The sequence below is a fragment of the Aethalodelphis obliquidens genome, unplaced genomic scaffold (genome assembly GCF_003676395.1).
Source record: "Aethalodelphis obliquidens isolate GAN/ISIS:26980383/991018 unplaced genomic scaffold, ASM367639v1 scaffold6, whole genome shotgun sequence".
NCBI classification, from domain to species: Eukaryota; Metazoa; Chordata; class Mammalia; order Artiodactyla; family Delphinidae; genus Aethalodelphis; species Aethalodelphis obliquidens.
Genome location: NW_020837950.1, coordinates 1916570 through 1932349, shown reverse-complemented (window position 1 = coordinate 1932349; position 15780 = coordinate 1916570).

The window sequence follows — 15780 nt, the reverse complement described above, 5'->3', positions numbered from 1 at the left end:
GTCCAGACCATTGGAACCTGCATAGAGCCTGAGTGTTACTCCAGCTTAAAACAAAGAATCACCCCGAACCACAAAATCCTATTAAAAATGAGTTAAGCACACAAAACACCATCAGTTTTATTTTCTTTTTTGACATGGCATCTGCATCTGCAGAAGTAACTCCTGGAAGGAGAGGGAAAAGGGGTGAACGGTGAACTGTAATGAAGAAGAATCCTTTTAAAATCAGGAGGGAATGGTGTGGCCAGAAACATCAATAATCAATGAAAAACAGACCCACAACTCAGTCAAGCGTTTTTCCATTATATTATTACTGACAGGAATGAATGCTAATTGACCACAAAACAAAGAAATCCTTTATGAATGGTTTCATTGTCATTTAGACTTTCTCATGTGTGTGTAATCAAGAGTTAGAAGCAATCCCTGGCCCTTATATTATTAATGTAGCTGTCACCTTCATTGGCCCAGCTTTTAATCACAAAGTAGATGCTTGGTGTCCAGTCTCTCACTGGGTTCAAAGGTGCCAGCCTTGTCTCGACCCCTTATTGCTCTGTGACATTGGGCAGATGAACTCCTGAAATCTCATTTTCCAAAACCGTGGTAACTGCCTCAATGTACTAAAATGAAGCTGTCAGACCACCTTGTTCACATGCCTATTACATAAATAGCATTCAAAAATGGTGACTTTTGGGCTTCCCTGGTGGCGCAGTGGTTGAGAGTCCACCTGCCGATGCAGGGGACACGGGTTCGTGCCCCGGTCCGGGAAGATCCCACATGCCGCGGAGCGGCTGGGCCCTTGAGCCATGGCCGCTGAGCCTGTGCGTCCGGAGTCTGTGCTCTGCAGCGGGAGAGGCCACGACAGTGAGAGGCCCGCGTACCGCAAAAAAAATAAAAAAAAAAAAAATGGTGACCTTTGTCCTGGCTGATGAGGCTCGTTAGGAAGGAAGAAGATACTCCCGGTTACCCCGCATAGAACTCTACGGTCAAAAATGTGCTTCTACCTGTTGTCTTTCTCTAAAATGCGAACAGTACCATACTAGTTTGCTGGTGAAAATTGACTTTGCTATAGAGATTTCTGTGTTTTATTAAAATCCCAACTTTTTAGCCAGGAATTCAAGGCTCTCTATTCTTGCTCCAGCCTTCTCTCCACGCTTCTCTCATGTTACCCTCGACTCATAAATATGCCCCACTCTTCTGCTTCCATCCATTCTGACTTTATGTTGTTGTCTCTTCTCTCCCAACAAGCCCCCTACCCTTCAAGACCAGGGAAATAAACTCAATTGGAAGTTGCCTTTGAATCCCCATGACATTTGGTACCCATCATTTTTATTGCTCTTATCAATCTATTCTGCCTGGTATTGTAATTATTTTGATTTTTTGTGTTATCTGCTCCCCACCGATACTATAGTCAGTGTTAAAATTAATTAACATAAAATACCTATATGTGGTGGGTCACTAGTTTCTCTGGTTATCATTCACTTGTTAAAATTAGACACTCCAGAGGTTAAATTGCTCACGAGTTTGCAGGAGGTAAAGACTTGCCCAAGTTTGCTTAGTGGTATGTGAAGTCTCTGCACCTCCGTGGTGGCAAGTACCTGGTCTTCCCATGCTGGCATCGAAGTCTCAGCTTTCTCCAGGAAGCCTGTACTTCGCAATTGGAGTTAGCCTGAGGAGAGACTTACCCGTAACCCTTAAATGATCACTTCGTTTCATTGTGCCGATTTCAGAGCACTCTTTTCAATTATTTGATTATTTAGAACAGTGCCTAGAACAGTACCTGGTCTGTAGCAGACACTCAATACTTGCTGAATGAATGAAGTTTTATGCTTCTCCTTGGAACTTGCCCCCTGGCCTGCCCTCACTGGTTCTCCTCCTCTCTGTTTTCCTCCATCACCCCTTCAAAGGTCAGAGTTGCACAGAGTCTGGCCCTTCATGTCTTTTCATCTGACATCTCCCATCAAGCCCTAGTCTGTTTCATCTCATCCCTGGGATGTGGCCATCACCTACAAACAGACGATTCCAATTCTGTCTCTAACATTTCTCCCCTTGTATATACTAGTGTTGCCAGATAAAACAGAGGACACCCAGTTAAATGTCCCATACAATATTGGCGACACATAGATGCTAAAGATGTATTTGTTGTTTATCTGAAACTCAAATTTAACTGGGTGTCCTGTATTTCGTTTGCTAAATCTAATAACCCTTGTCTAGATTTTGGGAATATTCAAGGTCCAGCATGTGGAAGAAATGAAGAGTTAAAGTGATTGTAAAACACAGAGGAGGAACTTTATTTTAGTGAAGGTCTGTAGGTGGGAAATCTTGTTTTTGCTGTCTAAATTACTTCACCATCATTCTTGAAAGATATATTCACTGGATATAAAACTCAAGGTTGGCAACTTCAGCATGCTTATTTCCATGCTTTCTTCTGGTTTCCATTGTTGTTGAGAAGCCAGGTCAGTCTATTGTTCTTTTGAAGATAGTTATCTTTTTTTCTTTACTGCTTCTAACATTCTGTCTTTGGTTTCACTATTATGTATCTAAGCTCGAATTTCTTTCTATTTATCTTATTCGAGATTCTTTGGACTCTGAATCTATGCATTGGTGTTTTTCACTGATGCTGGCAAATCCTTAGCCCTTTTAAAATTGCCTCTGCCCATCCTGTTTCAGTTCTCCATGTAGGATTCCAATTCATTGCATCTTAGAGCCCCTCACTCTGCCCTCCATGTCTCTTAATCTTTCATATTTTCCTTCTTTTTGTCTTTCTATGCTGCATGCAAGGTAATTTCTGTTCTTCCTGTCATCTGAATCCCCCTTCAGCGCCTGCCTAGGGAGACTTTTTTTTTAGCACCTTTATTGAGGTATAATTAACATACCATGAAATCCACTCATTGTAAGTGTACAATTCAGTGATTTTATTAAATTTATAGAGCTGTGCAACCATCCCCATGATACAGTTTTAGAACATTATCCCAAAATTTTATCTCATGCTTGTTTGCAGTTAATGAGTATTCAGATAATTTAAATGAATTAATTTTCAATAATTCTTGCCTTGTAAGATGACGGCACATTTTTGGCGCTCACAGCACACGCACGCAGTCATTTATGTCTCTGGGATCTTTCTAGATTAGCTGTTTCGGTCATATAAATAACAGTGACAATTGATAGGTTGCCTTGTTTGGGTATTATCAGTGATGATGATGCCAATGGTGATGAAGATAATGATGGCTACCAGTTGTTGAACGCCTACTCTTTACCTGGACCTACATCGGATGTTGTATGACTGTTAGCATCACTGATGCCATCTTGGGCCCACACAGTTCCTCCTGTTCTTCCACTGTCCCTACCCAGGATTATGCTGTGCGGTAAATCACTTCTTTATTGTTAAGGGCTTTGTAGTTAATAGATATCGTTTACTAATCATTACAACCAGGTGGCCTCTATGCTCTGGTAGTCTCCAAACCATGATGAAATCCTTTGTTGATGTACTCCCGGCGCCCATGAGACTAGTAACCCATTCATAAATCTTGACTTAGGAATGCACTCCCTGTTTCCAAGCACGTACCCCCATACCCTAGGTTATCTATAAAAGTATCCCTGGCCCCTCGGCAGTGTGGAGTGCAGCTGCAAATATTCTAGATCATTGTCTGCCCAGTCCACCCCGTGAGTAAGCTACCCTATGATAAACTGATCCGTTGATTAAATCGAGCTGCCTGCCTCATTTTTCGGTCTCAAGATAATTTCTCATTTCGATGGGCATTTTTTGTTCTCCCTGTCCTCCAACAGATGTTTTACACATTTTACCTCATTTAAGCTTCAGAATAACACTAGGAGGTAGGTGTGATTTATCTCCGTCTCAAGGTGAGAAAACTGCCTCACCCTAAACCTCACAGCCATGAGCAGCGGAGTTGAGAGGCAAGCTCTAGTTTGTTTGATCTCTGAATCCGAATCACTATAAACTAGTTGGTGTATAGGCAAGCTCCTTACGGTCTTTCTCTGGGTTCTGGATGATGTTTTAGCCATTTCAGTTCCCCTTCAAAAATACAAGAAAATGTAGAGAAAGCAAATCATCCATTTTGCTCCCTATTACCAGCTCCTCTAAATGTTGGTGAGAATGGTGGTTGAAGTCGAAGTTAACGTGAGGCTCCAGGATCATCTGTTGATTTCCCAGGTTCATGATCTGCCCCCTCCCTTATGTACCATGGGACCTTCCTCATATCCTTCAAGAACATTTTTGCCTTTATATTTCAAAGAACAGTCTTGTTCATTCGAGCCTTGTGAGAAAAACAAGATGTTGGGTTTGCAGAAGGGGCTGGGGTCTGAAGTGCAGAGAGAGGCGTTGGAGAAAGGGCAAATCAAGAATTGCAGATCAGTGAGCGTGTAGGTGAACATACCACCTTGCCTTTGCTTCAACAGTTGTTATTGTTGCTTATAAATTAAGCTGTCGCCCATATGTCTCCTTCAATGTTGATTCCACTTTTGTTGGTTAAATGCAGCTTTTATGATGTGGGTTCGACGGAGGGGTTTAACCTCACAAGGGCTGGGTCCTCAGGGTAAAGGTTCCTAATTGAAATAAATGTTCTCAAGTGGCTCGTCTAGATGTCTCCGTCCATGGTTGGCTTTGAAGTGTGCATGCTTTTTCAGGCACATCAGCAGGACCCTGGTGTATTTTGTGAGACTGACTTTTTCTTTGTGGTCTGTGGCTTAGCAGCTGCCCTTGTTCTATAGGTAATGAAGAATGAGGACAGGCAAGCACTCTTGTCGTGGTTGCTTGTCTCAGAATGTATTCTAGGGCAGCTGAAAACACTGGTGTTGACACAACAGGCTCCTGGGCCTAAAGGCCAAACCGCCCTTAAATGGCATCATTTGCCGCTAATCAGGGTACGCTTTATCCTTGGGGAGTGTGTGGTCTAGAAAACTGGTATGGGTAAACTGACTTTCTCCACTGCTTATATACAAATATTCCAGTTGACTAGGATGTGAAAACAGTTTTCATTGGGTGAGCTAATCAATCAACAACTACTTGGAGCGACTGTTGGGAAGGATACAGGGACCTCAAACAGGTTGAGTGAAAAAGAATGCTGCTGTTGATTAGTTATGTCTGCCTAGACATTGGTATGGGGAATGCAGTATATGTGCTAACCCATACAGCATCCTTATATAGCTCTAATTATGTTCTAAGCGCTTTACGTACATTAACTAATCTGATCCTCACAACGACCCTATGTAATATTTTATAGATGGGGAAACAAAGGCATAGAGAGAACAAGTAGCTTGACCAAGCTCATTAGCTAGTAAATTGCCAAAGCAGGATTTGAATCCAGGGAGTCTAGCATCAGAGTTTAGGTTCTGAACCACTGTGTCACACTGCCTCTATTGTCCTATTATAATCAAGTCAGACTACCTGGGTTAGCCTCACTCAGTAAAAGCTTCATATTTTTTCCTGGCATCACATACAAGAAGGAGTCTTCTCCACCATGATACTTACTTACTGGACTTTGGGGGTCTCTATGGCCCTTCCTTCCTCCCAGGATGACCAGGACTTAGATATCTGACCTTGCAAAACGAGATGGCTTTTTTAAACAGACAGTGAAGGCGGAAGTCCCCAGGTGCACACAGCATGTGTGGGTGACAACCACAGGTCCAGGTAAACCCAGGTCTCTGAAATGAATAATGTCTAAAGGCGACAGGAAAAGTTGAAGATAATTGTACCATGGAAGGTATTCCAAGCCCGTCACTTGCCCTACCCATGCCTCTATTTACCACTCAGGTGAGCCTTTTTCCTTTCACATAACCATTTATCAAGCACTAGGCACTTAACTTGCATTATTTCATCTTATCCTCGCAACAGCCCTAGGAGGTAGGACTTCATCTGCATTACACAAGTGAGGAAACTAAGACTCAGGGAGTGTAAGCAAATTTTGTTTGACTCCAAAGTCCTTCTCAATGGAATCAGAAATTTACAATTTCTTTTGCTGGGGTCGCTGCTGAATCCCCAGTTAAATGGAAATCCCAGTAAGCAAAACATTCAGTGGCAATGGGGTCCCAGGGACCCGCCTGGCAGGCTCTTACCCTCCCTTTCCCACAGCAAGCCCCCAGACTCTCTAGTCCATCACAGACCACATTTGGGAAACGCCTGAAAGTTCCCTGCAGTCTAGCAGCTTAAAAATCCTGTCCCAACTCTGGACTGGCCGACGATGTCTCCTCCTGCTGGAAGATTTCCTGTCCAAGGGCACTTGGGGAGCACTTCCCAGCCATTAAACAGAGACTCCTCTTTTGACTCAACAGAAAGATACTGGAGGAAGTACACCTTCCTTGTCTGCAAGTTTTCCAGTCTTCTGCAGCACAAAGGCTGTTGTTTTCAAATTAACTGTTAATCTCTTAGGTAATCGATGTTAACTTTGATATGGTTCCTTCATAACTTTCTATTTCATACAAATATATCTCTACCTCTATCATCTATCTGTCTCTCATCTCTCTCTCTGTATATATATTTCTTGTTCTTTAAAGGAATGGGATTATATATTCTGCAACTTACATTTTTAATTTCCACTGTATCATGATTATCACTCCAGATCACTACATGTAAATGAAACTTATAATTTCACATTGCATGGACATACCAAAAGCCTGGCATTTTCAGGTAAGAAACATCACGTTAGCTACTGGAAGTTTAAGACCTTATATTTGGGGCCCACTTCTAACAAATGTAGAGGTTGGAATGCATTTGTTTGTTTGGGTTAAAAGCAGAGTCAGGGGGAAGTATGTGATAATAGATTTTAGTCCGTTTATTAGATAAAGGTAATCCACATGTGAAGGCCTAGAGCAGTGCCAGGTAAGGTGCATGTGCTCATTAAAGGTTAATTAAATCTGAAAGTATAATATCCTCCAGTAAGTAAAAAAGGGCTGAGAAAGTAGAAGGTATATTAGTGTGCCTGGATTGATTTTTATTCAGTGAATTTTAAAAGGAAGATTATTAGCTTTTCTCAGATGTCTAAAGGAAATTGGAAGAGAAGGAGTTATTTTCCAATTACACATATGCATCTACAGTTCATTTGCCTATGATTAAAATAAAGCCAGACTGGAGCTTCCCTGGTGGCACACTGGTTGTGAGTCCGCCTGCCGATGTAGGGGACACGGGTTCGTGCCCCGGTCCGGGAAGATCCCACATGCCGCGGAGCGGCCGGGCCCGTGAGCCATGGCCGCTGAGGCTGCGCGTCCGGAGCCTGTGCTCCGCAACGGGAGAGGCTACGACAGTGAGAGGCCCGTGTACCGCAAAAAAAAAAAATAAAGCCAGACCACACCAGGGTTACATTAGATATTCACTGCTCAGACAACAATGGGCTATCACTTTCTCTTTGAACTGTTCTCCAATGATTCTAAGTCCCCTACCCCCAAGAATGTCAATCCTTACCCCTGTCTGGGCTGATTAGTAAAGCTTTAGCCCTCTCTTAACCGACGATGAAAACAACTGCATGCCAGGTACTTTCAGGCCGTATAACCTCCAACTCCCTGACATTCTGAATCCATCAAAATCCTAGCTGATGGAAACAGTGCTTATGCACAATTGTCTAAAGAATAATCAGTTAATCTCTCCTCCCCTAGGAAATGCAAGTTCTGTCCATGAACATAAGAATGTTATGTGCATGGACGAGACTATATTGTACCATTGCCGAATTACACTTTGGGATATTCCATCAGCTTCCACCTTAGATTAAGGAAATTGTACAAAGAACATTATGGTGATTAATGTTTGGCGTTTGGAGTTGAGAAGACCTGAATGTTAATCCCAGCTCTGCCATTTATTAGCTCTAAGACTTCAGGTGAGTCATGTAATTTCTCTGAGCCTCGGTTGCCTCATTTATTATATAGAAATAAGAACAGCTCCTAGCTCACTGGCTGTTTGTAGAATTAAATGAGATAATCCAGGTTAAGTGTTGGCAGGACAGTACTCAATTCATGGTCTTCCTGGAGCACCTGGAGGGCCTGGCTTTCCATTTCCTCCACCCTGTGGGTCTCAGACAGTCTCCCCACATACGTCCCCAGCCTCCCTGGCAGGTCCCCGCTTGCCTCCCCACCCTTTCAGGAAAAACCTAGCATAATGCCTTCTATGAATCTAGGCTTTAAAAAAGGAAGGCTCCAAAAGGGAGGGGATGTTTTCTTCCAGCAGCTTCTGCCTGTCACACAAATTAACCTTCTAACGAATTATACTGCCACATCTGAAAATAGAGTTTTTTGACCTGTCAAGTGTTTTGCGAGTGCACAGAATATAACTCAGGGCTTCACTATCTGTCTAACCCGTCTGTCGGCTGGTCCCAACCAGCAGCAGCACATCAGCTGTGGGCCCTGCCAACCACATGCTCGATAGTACACGGCACCGTCCCCATCATTGTTTTTAGTGGACTTGTATTGATTACAAAAGAAGCGGGACATAATGGAGGAAACTTCTCCAGATCTGTCGAATCCCAATCCCACCAAAGGCTGCTCAGCGCCCAGGTGCCTTCTGCTGGGTCGTTTAAACTCTGTGTTTTAACAGAGTTAAAACAGCTGTGGGGGGGCGGGGGGGGGGGGGGGACTCACCATCTTCGAAATGAGATGGTCACAATGTATCAGCGATTTCCAAAATACTCAGTAAACAGGAGGATGGGAGTGGGGGGGACTTTGAGTTCCCACCCTTGGTTTAACCAGAACTACCGGACGTTTATCTGGTCCGTATATCTGGTTAGAAGAAAGATGTCTGCTACCCAAAGCAAGAAAAAGGTTGTAAAAACCACTGGCTTGGTTGATCTCTGGGGTCTGTGATTCTGTGAATGCAGCAGAATCTGCTAAGAATGGGCAATGACTTTGCTTTTGTGTGTTGTCCCACCCAGGCCCTCTCTGAGATGTGAGCAAATAACAGGTGCAGCCCCAGCCATGGCTTCAGAACCCAGACACACAGTGTCAGGACTGAACCCTCTGGGATGTGCACGGCTTCCTGGGAAACATAAGTTTTGGAAAAGTGCCTCCTAGCCTGGCTTTGGCGGTCCGATCGCTCTCCCTTGCTTGCCTCACCCTCATCCCCAATCTTACCTTGGGCTGCGCAGGTTTGAAGTAGATGCATCCGGTCTCAGACAGGCAACTGTCAGCTTTCTCTCTTGGCTACCTTAGCTGCTGCTTTGGCGTTTCCCTACTAGCCAAGTGAAGCCTGCCATTCTAGAACCGGAGGCACTAGCTTCAAAGTCACAGCAGGTGATATTAATTAATCAATCATTGACCCCCCCCCCAATTATCCAACAAACATTTTCCGAGGACCTCCCCCGTAGGAGGCTCAGGACTGGGTGCCAGGCATACAGGGATAAACAAAGCGTGGGCATCCCTGGTGGTGCAGTGGTTGAGAGTCCGCCTGCCGATGCAGGGGACGCGGGTTCGTGCCCCGGTCCGGGAAGATCCCACATGCCGCGGAGCGGCTGGGCCCGTGAGCCATGGCCGCTGAGCCTGCGCGTCCGGAGCCTGTGCTCCGCAACGGGAGAGGCCACAACAGTGAGAGGCCCGCGTACCGCAAAAACAAACAAACAAACAAAACAAACAAAAAACAAAGCGTGGATGGTGCCTTCAAGAAACGTCTGGGCTCCTGGAGGAGATGGATCACACGTGTACAACCCAGTACCAGGGGATCAGGGTACACACAGTGCCTTGGGAGCACAAAGGGCTCAGTTAGCTTTGCCTGGGGAATTGGAAGGGGAATCATGGTGCGTGGAATATAGTAGCTCCTCAGTAAATATGCACTGAATGAGGGGGTGTTTGAGAAGGTGGACTTGCTTAGAATTGAATCTCAGCTCCTTCAGTTCATCAGACATGAGACTTTTGGCAAGTTACGTAACCCCTCTGTGCCTCAGTTTTCTCATCTGAAAAACAATGGGGCTAATAGTACTGACTTCACCTCACAGAGTTCCTATGAGGATTAAATGTCAACACAGGTGAGGTCCTCAAATCAATGTTTGGCACGCAGTCAGTGGGTCAGTGCCGATGACCGTGGGTACTGAACAGGATTGGTAGGGTAGAGAAAGGAGGGGAAGATGGGATCCAGATTAAAAACGCAGGAGTTCCTTTCAGTAACTCCCAGAGGGAACTTGCTCTTATCAGCATTCAAAAACAAACAAACATGGGCTTCCCTGGTGGCGCAGTGGTTGAGAGTCCGCCTGCCGATGCAGGAGACGCGGGTTCGTGCCCCGGTCCGGGAAGATCCCACATGCCGCGGAGCGGCTGGGCCCGTGAGCCATGGCCGCTGAGCCTGCGCATCCGGAGCCTGTACTCCGCAACGGGTGAGGCCCGCGTACCAAAAAAACAAACAAAAAATACAAAAATACCTGGCCCAGGATCTACAGTTCCCTAAATTTGTCTTCCCTTCCCCAGCCTCATCCTCTTCCCCAGCTCTCCCTTACCTTTTCTTTCCTCCTTCACCTCCCTTCCTTCTCTTTTTCCCTTGCTCCATCCTCTTTTCTTTCCCTCTGTCTGATTTTTCTCTCTGCTCCCTCCTCTCCTTCCCTTCAACTCCCTTCAGCCCTCTGATATCTGCTCTTTTCATCCTCCCTTTCTCCCCACCATCCCTCTCCCTGTATCCCTGGTCTTCCTGCCCCTACCCATCCCAGCCCAGCTGGCCCTACAAACATTCTCCAAAGCATGGAAAACCAGACCCTCCTCTGCTCTTCGTCCATCCCTCTTCCTCTAGCAAGCGGCATCAGAATAGAATGAAGGCAGACCAGAGCAAAGAAATAAATCTTTTTTGTTGTTGTTATTGTTGCTTCTCAGGGAAAAGTAGCCCTGGGTGCCCTTTCTTGCCAACACAGCCAGGGCTCTCTTGATGACATTTGTAGCTTGGGGTGATCACGGCTTTTGGCCTGCTAACGTTTTACTGTCAAACACTCTAGCAGTTTTCAGGGTTTAAATGGCAGCAGTCGACATGGACAGAACCACCCCTGCTGACACCCTGAGGGGGACAAAGCTTGGCTCCACAGAAAGACAAAATTCACGAGTTTACTGCACTCAGAAATTAATGCTCAAGCTTGAAGAGTGATCCCTTCTCACCGAGAAGTCTGGCCTGGGCATCTCCCTTGAGGGAGATGCCCTCAAGGGCATCTCCCTCCCTTTTCTCTATTCTGCAAATGATTCCTGCACATTGGTCATGTGCCTAACACCATTCCAAGCTCTAAGGAGGCAGCACTGACAGGACAGAAGGGAGAGGGGGTCCCTGCTCTGCTGGGATAAATTCGAATGGGTGAGGTAGACCATGAACGAGTAAAAGCATGACCAATAAACTTGTAGGTAGTTACAAGTGCAATATAGAAAATAAAATAGAGTAATTAGTAAACGCATCTTGGTGGGGAAGTGTTCGCTTTAAATCGTACAATCAGGAAAGTTCTCCCTGAAAGGGATCCGTTGAGCTGAATCTTTAATAACATGAAGGAGCCTCCACGTACACCCGGGGAAAGGCGAGCAGCAAAAACTCAAGGTGGGAAGAGTTTGGAGAAAAAGACCCAGAGGGATGACGTGTAGGGACCTAGTGGAGAGGTGATATGTGATGAAACTGGATAAGCAGGAAACGACCGGGTTTTATCAGACACATTTACAAGTCCCTTTGTAACTAATAGTAAGTAACAGAGACGGATTGGACGATTTTATCAGAAAAGGAATTTATTGAAAGGAACTTAGGTAGCCCACAGGATTGTCAAGGACATATGTGGAAAAGTGACAAGAGCAAGGGACAGCAGCTGGACACTGACATTTCTAGTGCTACCATCCCTGTCACTGGACACTTCCACTGGACAGCAGCCAATGCCACTTTGGCTGCCTTCCAGAGAGAGTCCCTGCAGTCACTGAAGCAAGCTTCAGAGAAACAGAACCAATAGGTTGTAGGATGTCTATCTATTCTATTGTATTCTAGAATTAAGTCACATGATTATGGAGGCTGAGAAATGCCAAGATCTACACTTAGCTGGCTGGAGAACCGAGAGGTCCTGTGGCATGAGTTTCAGTCCAAGTCTGAAGGCAGGAAAAGTCTAATCTCCAAGACACTGTCCCAGAGCATGGCATGGAAGAGATGCCTATCTTCATGCAAATGACAATATAAAGTAGACATTACAGGCATGATTATATTACAGGTATGATTCAGGAGAGTAGGCAAGATTGGAGATAGCAATTGGCAGGATGGGCTTGGGAGCCAGACAGCTTTGCTTGGACTTTTGTTTCTGCTAATTACTAGTTGTACGATCCTGAGCAACTTGCATAAGATCTTTGAGCTCCAGTGTCCTCAATTATAAAGCAGGGTTGTATTCGTTTCCTGGGGCTGCATTAGCAAAGTACCACCAAACAGGTGGCTTAAAATAACAGAAATTATTCTCTCACAGTTCTAGAGGTTTGAAGTTAAAAATTAAGGTGTAGGCAAGGCCAGCCTCCCTCCGAAGGCTCAAGGAAGAATTCTCCCTTGCCTCTTCCTAGCTTCTAGTGGTTGCCAGCAAACCTTGGCATTCTTTGGCCTGCAGCTGCGTCACTCTGATCTCTGCCTCTGACATCAAATGGCATTCTCTTCTCCCCTTTCTGTATGTCTCTGTGTCTCTGTGTTCAATCTCCCTCTCCTTTCTCCTATAAAAACACCAGTCACACAGACCTACTAGAGAATGGACTTGAGGATACGGGGAGGGGGAAGGGTAAGCTGGGACAAAGTGAGAGAGTGGCATGGACATATATACGCTACCAAACATAAAATAGATAGCTAGTGGGAAGCAGCCGCATAGCACAGGGAGATCAGCTCGGTGCTTTGTGACCACCTAGAGGGGTGGGATAGGGAGAGTGGGAGGGAGGGAGATGCAAGAGGGAAGAGATATGGGAACATATGTATATGTATAACTGATTCACTTTGTTATAAAGCAGAAACGAACACACCATTGTAAAGCAATTATACTCCAATAAAGATGTTTAATAAAAAATAATAATAATAAAATAGAAAAATAAATAAATAAAAATAAAAATTGAACTACCATATAACACAGCAATTCCACTCCTGGGTATAGATCCAGGAAAGGAAAAAAAAAAAAACCAGTCACTGGGTTGGGGCCACCCGAATCCAGTATGACTTTACCTTGGCTTGATTATGTTTGCAAAGATCCTATTTTCCAAATAAAATCACAATCACAGTTCAGGGGTTAGTAATTCAACCTATCTTTTGGTGGGAACACAATTTATCTCACAACACGGGATACTGTTTTAACTACCTGGTCCATAATAGTTGCTCAATAAATGATTGCTCCTATTCTTTCCGTTCTCTTTGGTATGGACTCCATGGGAAGCTATGGTGATGGGGTAGTTCTGAACATACTGGTGGAAAGCAACAATGACAACACACATGCTTCCTTAGCACGGTAATTCTGGATCCGTAAGAGTTAGGGAAACAAAACTTTTAGAACACTACTGTCTTTGTAATTAATTGTCACTTGGAACCTTTTGCATTGTGCTGGCATTCAGTTGATAAGCATTTGTAAATTAAATACTGGTTGCATTTTATTGTTCTTACATTGTTACATTCTTAGGTTCCCTTTTGGACTTCAGGTAGCATATATTCTCTCTACTTTTCAGCACTACACTTGGTGCCTAAAACTGGGCTTGGCACATACATAGGAGCTGCTCAATAATTGAATTAATAAATGGTGTGAAAAGCTACTCAAGTGTCCCAGACATTACATTTTCTCAGACTTAAGCGATATTAAAAATGACTCGCGAATCGTTGCTAATTCTCCTGGCAGGAGTCTGACAGGGTTACTGGGGACAATTTTTTCATTAACTTTCACTGTATGGCTGGGATTGGCATATTTCTCAGTAACATAAATGGAATAGAATGGGCTGTGCAGGATGTTCAGTCGTTGATTTATTCATAATACTTGTAAACTCAGAAACCATGTCAACTAGCATCAGTGCAGTGAAGTTGTCCAATAAGCCAATGCATTTTGAAAACTTTTTATTTGGAAACGACTTTGAATTTGGAGAAAATATGCAAGAATAAGAATAGCATATAGGGAATTCCCTGGCAGTCCAGTGGTTAGCACTCGGCACCTCCACTGTAGGGGTCACAGTTTTGATCCCTGGTCAGGGAACTAAGATCCTGCACGCCAGGCGGCACAGCCCAAAAAAAAAAGAGAATAGTATATAGTAAAAAAGAATGGTATATAAAACACAATTAATATACTTGACCTGGATTTACCTGTTGTTAATACTTGCCCCATTTACCATCTATTGGCTCTTCTCTCTCTCTCTCCCTCCCTCCCTCCCTCCCTTTCTCTCTCTCTCTCAGTTGACCTCATACCTTTCATAATTGGACTCCTTTTGTGTAGGATCAGGGATTGCATTTAGCCATTGTGTCTCCTTGGTCTCCTTTGATCTGGAACATTTCCTCAGCCTTCTTTGTCTTGCATGACACTGATATTTTTTAATAATATAATCCTTCCTCCCCCTTTTTAGTAGATTGTTCCTCATTTGGGGTCTGAGTGACATTTCCCCAAGGTTAGATTCATGGTCGCATTCCAGGCTGGATTGCTACTGAGTGATGTCATGCTTGTCTCAAGATGCACATCTGAAGGCAGAGGAGAGCCATCTGTCCCGTGTTGGCAAAGCAACTTTTTAAGCAACATTTTTGTTGAAGCATAATATACATACACAAAAGTGCACAAATAATCGATGGACTGCTCAATTGGAGATCACAAAGTGATTGCACCCATATAGTCACCACCTAGATCATAGAACATTAGCAGCACCCCAAACCCCATCCTGGGTCTCCTTTCAGTCACTCCTTCCTCTCTCCCCCTTCCCAAAAGGTAATTGCTAACCTGACTTCACATATCATAGATTAGTTTTGCCTATTTTTGTATGTTTACAAAGGGAGTCATATATATGTTTTGACCCATTTGTCTTGTTTGGCTCAACATTATGTTTGTAAGATTCATCCACATTATTGATATAGTTGTAGTTCATTCATTTTCACTGCTGTGTAATATTCCATTTTACTTTTTGTTTAATTTTTATTGGAGTAGAATTGATTTATGATGTTGTGTTAGTTTCTCCTGTACAGCAAAGTGAGTCAATTATACATATACATATATCCATTCTTTTTTAGATTCTTTTCCCATATAGAACATTACAGAGAAGAGTTCCCTGTGCTATACAGTAGGTCCTTATTAGTTACCTATTTTATATATAGTAGTATACATTGACATATACAATCCCAATCTCCCAATTTATCCCTCTTCCCTCCTTTTCCCCCCGGTAACCATAAATTTGTTTTCTACATCTATGACTCTATTTCTGCTTTGTAAATAAGTTAATTTGTATCATTATTTTAGATTTCACATATAAGGGATATCATATGATATTTGTCTTTCTCTGTCAGACCACTTAGTATAGTATGATATTCTCTAAGTCCATCCATGTTGCTGTATAATATTCCATTTTAAAATACAACACAGTACATCCATTTTACAATTGATTGACAAATTGAGTTGATAGTTTGGGGCTATTAGTAATAGTTGTAATAGTTGTTGAAACTAAGCATGTACCTCTGTTGGGCACATTCCCAGGAGTGCAATTCCTGCTTCATAGTCTTTGAATACGTTCAGCTTTAGTAGATATTGCCAAACATTTTTGCAAAGGGGTTATATTAATTTTCGCTCACACCAGCAGTGTGTGAGAGTTCCCATTGCTCCACATCTCACCGAACACTTAGAATTTACTGACTATAGTTTAAAGACTTGGCCAATCTGGTGC